The sequence below is a fragment of the Zalophus californianus genome, chromosome X (assembly GCF_009762305.2).
Source record: "Zalophus californianus isolate mZalCal1 chromosome X, mZalCal1.pri.v2, whole genome shotgun sequence".
Lineage (NCBI taxonomy): Eukaryota > Metazoa > Chordata > Mammalia > Carnivora > Otariidae > Zalophus > Zalophus californianus.
The window spans coordinates 34,631,124-34,638,386 of NC_045612.1; the positions used below are offsets into that span (position 1 = coordinate 34,631,124).

Sequence of the window (7,263 nt, forward strand, 5' to 3'; positions counted from 1 at the left end):
AGCCTACCCCTCCCCCCCCAACATCCTGCATTTTAATGCTGAGTCAACTCTGAATGCTCGCCTTCCCTTCCTCACTCCCAATCAAGCTGCTTCATTTTCTTTGGAAAGCTGCATTCACTGCTCACTTTCATTCTTCCCAGGCCCAGCTAGCCACCTTGTACAGTAGTTCAGGCTGCACCAAGTTGCCTCGAACTAACTCTCCATTCCCTGATTCCTTTATTGCTCGCTCCTTTGATCAGAAATCTACTTCCTTTATTGTCAACCAGAGGATCCTTTGTTTTTATAGTCACCTCCACTGAAAAATGAGAAACATGTTTAAGAATTCAGGGCAGATGAAATGGCCTTTGCTGACCACCTATACACCCTCAACGTTGTTCCATGCGCCCAAAGAAACTCTGATAGAGGAGTATCGTTGGAGATGGGATGCGGAATAGGCTCATGAGACCACTTAATGGAAAATGGGTCAGAAGGCAAGTGTGGTTATTTTAATAACTAACTTGAAATGTATTAATAATGGTAGCCTGTTAGAAAGGATCCATTTTTCAACATAAGGAAGGTTAAAGAAGTTGGTATGTGGAAGGCAAGGAACCAAAAGGAACCATGTAAGATACTGCAGAAAAGAGAAGACCATATTGGGCGCCTGGGTAGCTCAGTCAGTTAAACATCTGCCTTCAGCTCAGGTCATGATCCCAGGGTCCTGGGATCGAGCCCCGCACCAGGCTCCCTGCTCAGCGGGGGGCCTGCTTCTCCCTCTCCCTCTGCCTCTCCCCCTGCTTGTGCTCTCTCTCTCTCTCTCTCTCTGACTCAAATTAAGAAATAAATAGAATCTTTTTTAAGAAAGAGAGAAGGCTATATCATGGATGAGATCTTTAGGATATAGAAGAAAACGGGATCCAGTGCACAGAGGGAGAAGTTAACTTTGGAGAAGAACAGGGGTTCTTATTTTTCCAAGGCAAAGCAAGAAAAGTAAGCACAGAAGTGGTAAAGAAATGTCTAGAGGTAGAGGAGAGAGAAGCTACTAAAGATGACATCTTCCTTGTACATCTCCTTTGCTTCTGTTTTCTCGGTGCAGTGTGAAAGTAAAGTTACTGAAATTAGGAGATTTGAGAGTGGAATACAGAAGTTGGCACGAGTGGCAGAAGTGTGGAACATGTGTCTAGGGGTATAGGAAAGGGAGTTAACAGGTAAACTTGGCGTGTTAAAAGGATTACTGAGTGGCATTGAGGGCCCGGCTGAGGTTGGAGACTATCAAGGTGTGGTTTTGTTAGTTTTCTCCAGTAATGCTCAGCAATCAGAGTAGAAAACAGGACAGATCAGCCCTAAAGAGTGGAGGTAAAAGGTGGGGGCAGTGCAAGGGCAATGAGGAGTGCAGTGTGTATTGGGTGATGATGAGAAACGTCATGTCTGGCATAAGGGTCAGACTAGGAAGAAAATGAAGTGAAGCCAAGAGGGTGCCTGGGAAGTCTTGCTGAGGTTGAAGAGCAGGTACAAAAGAAGCAAGGTGCAGAGTAGGTGGGTACTGAATGCCATAATCTGAGCGTAGTATTTCTGAACTTAAAATTTTAGAAAGTGATGTATTTCAGGGGTGTCCACGGGCCTGAGGACGATGGAAAAATAAGAGGTCAAGGAATTATGAGGCTAGACTATTATTTGGCAATCATCATAATGAAGTCTCTAGAAAGTGGCAAGATTAAAAAAGGACAATAAGGACAAACCAGGTGCCAAAAATTTCAATGACGGTGTAGACAGCAGAGGCAAGAAAGAAATATTGAAATGTTGTAAGCATCAATAAAACATTACTTAAGTCAAAGTAGAAGAGACCGGTTCTAGTGCATTGGAAGTTAAAAAAGAAGGGGGGGGGGGAACTAGTGGAGAGATTCACCCATAGTATTAAGCCCTTCCATATGGAAGAGTAATAAGATTCATGAAGTGGGGAGAAGCAGAGGGTAAGAATTAATCCATCTCCACTTGAGGGATCTGTCAGGAAGCAGGAAAGCTTCTATAGGAGTAATCCAAGTAGGAAAATTCCAGATTTTGGTTATGGCAAGGAGGTGGAGGAAGTGTTCAGTGAAAAACCCGAGGATCTTTCCTTTCCAGTACGTTACTGTCCAAAAAAACTTTCGGCAACGATGGAGGTAGTCTGTATCTGCACTGTCCAAGAGGTAGTCACTAGCCACTTGTGGTGGTTGAGTAGCTAAAATGTGGTCTGTGAGACTGAGGGACTGAATTTATAATTTTACTTAATTTCAGTTAGCTTCAATTTCAATAGCCATATGTGGCTGGTGGCTGTCGTATCATGCAGTTCTAAAGGCTGTTCGACAGCTGTCAATACATTTATGCTTAGTTATTAATAGGTAATGACAAAAATAAGTTACCCCTCTAAGTGGATGTTTGTATTTAAAGGAGACAGTGACTGAGGTTAAAGCAGGAAATTCCTGAATGTAGAATTTCAAGTGCTGCGGAAAACCATGAAGACTACTAATTTGGGGGCCAAAAGCCCTTTCTAGTGCTTCTCGAATTCAATCACGTAAACCGGTCCTCTGTGAACAAAGTTAACGCTAATGAATAAGATTGACTTTATGAAATGCCAACTATATATACAATCTTGTAATAAACAAGTATCTTAGTAAACTGCAGATGGCACAGTCTTAAACACAGCTGAAAGGAGGAAGGATTAGATGAAGTAGAGATGCTGGGTACAGGGAGGAAAAAAAAAAACATAATTAAGATTCCAGTTCATGTGCACCTTATTTGAACTCCTGCTTTTTTACTCTATCATTTGTGTATAAAAATGTCAGAAATGACTGCCAAAGAGTTGTTGCGTGTGAGCATTAGATTAAATCTGCTAGTGACTGGCTAAATGATAGTGCAGCTTAACCTCTTGATGGGTTTCAATGTTACTCGTTTAAAATGGAGATTACGAGGCTGTTTTGCAGCCATGTTGTCAGTATATGAGGAGGGCCTAAAATGTTTTGAAGAAAGCCACTGATGGATGGATCAATTGAAACACTCATTGAGCTGGTGATTGGAGGTTTCTGAGATTCAAGAATGTACAAGTTATAGATAAAATAACATAGGTATACTGGAACAGTGACAAATAAATAATAATAATAAACAAATATGCCTTTGTACAAAACTTAAAAAATTTTAAATGCTTAATATCCATGTGCTTCACAATAATCATATAGGATTAACATATTACATTAATACATAACGTACTAATATATGTTATTTTATTACAGTAATATATGTTATTAACTCCAACTTACAGTCAAGTTTTCCTAGTTTGCTCATGGCTATCCAGGCTGTTAGTGGTACCAATTTACTATTTCTTCCACTAGACCACACTAATCATTACCAGATGCGTTACTAAAATAATCTCAATACAAGCGCTATACATTCTTATTTTGTGAGGTATTTGACTGCTGTGAGAATTGGGTGGTAAGAGGTTCTTTGATGATAATGGCCAAATAGTCGGAAGCTTCTGGAGCCACTGTAACTTGGGACTTACTCGCCTGTAGGCTCAGAAAGTAGCCACCTCCTTCCGTCTCAGGCCTTGAGCAATTGAATAAGAGTAGCTGAAGCTACTAATGTTGGTTTTGGACAATCTCTTTCTCAAATTTTGTTTTAATTTTTGTGTTTCTTTTGAAGAGAGAGAAATAACGTTCACTTGAAGGAAATAAATAAAATAACTGAGAATTCTTGCAGGCTTCAGATTATTATTCAGACTTAGGTATTCACCAGCTAAATGCAGAAATATTCCTAAATAATTAAATTCCAAATGGTAGTGATAATCCTGCAAATCTCCCATGATTTTAGAATTTATTTTCCAGAGGCGAAATCTACTACCTGTAAGCTGCTGGGGGTGAGATGCCCATGTTGCTTAAAACTTTAGTGGATCAGTCCAACATTATATCAGAGATGCTAGGTTTTTAAGATTTTACTTGTATTGTTAAGGAAATAAACATCTTTTCCCCAGGTAGCCTTGAAAGCACAAATAAATATTTTTTATTCCATTGTCGTAAATGAATCTACAAGAATACTTTGAGAGATGGAAGGGAAAAAATCCAATGTTACCAATAAAGTGAGAATATCTTCCTTGTGCTAGGTCTTGCTATGAAGACCATGTGAAATAATCTATATATGTAATGTTCCTGGCTCCATGCCTGGCATCCAGTAGGTTCACAAAAATGTCAGCTCTCACCTCTCTTCCCATGAATGCATAGTGCACCAAAGCCTGTCATGTTATTATTTGAAAATATCATCAGCCTCATCCATGACAGCTCTAGATATAGATCCCTCAGGAAAGCATAGGAAGGGTTAGTAACCTTCTCTAGATTATGCAGATAGAAAAACACTACCAGTGTTGGCTTAAGCACCCCAAATCCTACCTTGACATTGCAATCACAAGCCTTATCCACCTTCGGAATTTCAGGACTTACCTTGGGCTTGTTGCTGTAGATGATAATAGCTAGTAGGAAAGAAATTGCATGGATGAAATAAATAAATATTTTATTTCCTCCCCAGGAGGATTAGAAGAACATATTTAAGGAATAACAAATTTAATTAAATATTCTACAACCCACCTTCCCAAAATAGAGAAAAAAACTATTTAATTCCCCCTACCCATGGCAGGGGTGAGGTGTGTGGGGGGAAGGGGGAGATAACTCTCAAAGATCAAGGTATCAGTGTGCAAAGAAATTATACTCTTCCTAAAGGATGATATTCAGGGTGACTTAAATACTGCAAAAAAAACAACAACCCCAAAAAACAAAAAACAATGATCATGGTAGAACTCTCCCCCCTCCCTCCCCCGCATGGGGCATGTCAGTTGGCCCTTTTCATTGTGTCTACACATACTGGTCAACTACAGTAACACCTTGTTTCTCCCGTGTTCATGTTTTGATTGTCAGAATGGCTGATAAGTGGATAAACTTCTTAATTAAAATTTAAACTCTAGAACCCAGATGTCCTTTTGCACCACTGTGTGTGAGGTCACGAATGCCTGCAAACTAGGGAGCTCAGTGGTTACTCACTGCGCAGCATCTTCCTCAACCCCAATCATTTTAGCTAAGTGCTATTCCACCTAGGGCGAGGATCCCTCCGTTAGCCTGCCTAAAAGGTATGTGGTGAGGGGCATATGCACTTAGTGGCTCAGCAGCCAGAGGTTTCCTTGGATGGGGCTTGTGATGGTAAATATTAATGAAGAAGCTGCGCTGTACTGGCAATGATTCTCGACCAAATTAGGTATTCTCTAAGTGCCAAATGTCGCCCGCTGAATCTGAGTGGAGGAGTGCTGTCGCTTAAAATAAAGGGGTCTTGAACACAATACAAAATGTTGGTCACCTCAGGTCGCATACTACCCAACAGGAAGCAAAAGGCAAAGGGCACGGCGCAAAAAAAAGAAACAGACACACAGACACGTTTTGCAATGACGAACTTTATGTGGCTTCAGGAACGGCAACCTGTTCTTATGCTTAGCAATTCCGAGGTACACTGTTAAGACTGCTTGTCAGGTTAAACTGAGTTAAGGAACCGGAGTAAGGCAGCACTGGGGACTTTTCCGCAATCCTCTTCAGAATATAGTGACTTAGGTAAACTAATAAAAAAGGCTCGCTGAATGCCCTTATACTCTCCTCTTAAACTTACGTGACCATCAGCAGCGCTGTTCAAATTCAGCCCACAGCTGTTAGACCCAGACACAGATCCGCAGTATTCATCTCCCCAGAGTTACCGGTGTTCACTTAGACCCTCCAAAAATTGGGGCCGGTTTTCAGTGAGAACGTAATAGAAGATCCTTCGCCCCACTCTGCTCCCACTGTCCCAAGCCTTGTGCCCCCCTCCCACCTTCCTGAAATCGTATTTCTTAAAAACGTAGCCTGTATCCCCAATTCAGTGCACCTTCCGCAGGCAGAACCTCTGCCCAGAGACACCCACGTTCACTCTCCCCCCACCCCGCCCTCCACTTCTTGAGACCCCACGCCCGCCTCCTGTTTCTCTCTCAGCAATCCGGGTGCTGGATTCTCGAGACCACCGCCCCCCCACCCCGCATCCGCCCAGCGCCTTCATCTCAAGTCCCCGCTTCCCAACCTCCTTTGAGGTTTCAGTGCCCCTCTCGTGGAACTAAGACCCCCTCTCCTCCGAGACCCCAGCCTCTCCGTGAGCTGCGCGTTCAGAGTCCCTCCCTACCCCCCACCCCCACCCCCCCACCTCCCCACCTCCCGCTCGGGCCAGCGCAGTTGTGCAAGCTGCAACCATCCGGGACCTGTCCCCGCTCCCCACCCCATCCCCCGCCTCAGCCGTTAGGGTCTCGGCTAGCAATGCCGCCCGGGGCTCCAACTTACCACAAGCGTCCGGGAGGAAGACAAGGCAACGGTCGCCGCGGCGGCAGCTAGACGAGAAACGGACTCGGCTGCAATCGCCCAGCGGAGCCCGCGGCAGTCAGTGCGCTGCGCTGCGCTGCGCGCCGCAATCTCGCGCCTCGGCGGAGGGAGGGACGGAGGGAGCTCGGCGCGATAGTAAGCACCGGCGAGTCGACCTCCTCTGGGCGACCGTGCGCCCCCGGACAGGTTTGGCTGGTCTTGCTCCACTATCTTACTCTAGCTTAGTAACTGACCACCTCCAGCATCTCTGCACTATTCGCGTCTTCTTTCTTCTTCGATGGCCCCTAACTAACTACACTACTCTAAACGGACGAAGGCCATCACGCGAGCGCCACGACGATCTCGACGACTCCGACGACAACGGTGTGCAAGAAGGAAGAAAAGTTCATATGCAATCGCAGGTAAGGGGCGGCAGGCTGATGGAGTAGCCAAGGTTCTCAATCTAGCTGCTCCAAAGGCAGGATCGGAAAGATCGGTGCGCCTGAGGATGTGAGCTTCCTCGGCGAGCACCAGAGCGCCTACCCCGCGCTGGCGATGCTGCACCGCTCTCTTGGGCCAAAACCGGAGGAGGGGTGGAGCCAAGGGCGACCAATCAGCGCTCAGCGTTACACTGCCCCCGGCCTGTTTGGGCCGTCTCTTAGTGCATCTGGAACCTGCTGGCAGGGGGCGCGAGACCCCATGGTGGTGGTGGTGGTGGTGGTGGTGATTAACTTGATTTATGAAGCCTGGAGACTGGGGGAAACCAGGGTCAATCATGGGGGGGGGACTGTCTCAAGAATGCACCCTTAAAGATTGAAGAAAACACCTCTTCCCAGACAGACAGACACACACACACACACACACACACACACACACACACACACAGACGCACACACCTTAA

General features: G+C 45.0%; 1 protein-coding gene across 1 annotated transcript in view; it reads right to left on the reverse strand.

Moving 5' to 3' along the window:
• The window catches only part of HTR2C (5-hydroxytryptamine receptor 2C), a 282,888-nt gene extending 276,024 nt beyond the window's left edge, over window positions 1-6,864 (reverse strand). Inside the window, exon 1 of the mRNA XM_027609567.2 lies at window positions 6,345-6,864. The gene's annotated coding sequence lies outside the window, so the exon portion shown is untranslated. The remainder of the gene's footprint in view (window positions 1-6,344) is intronic.
• Between the last annotated feature and the right edge of the window lie 399 nt (window positions 6,865-7,263).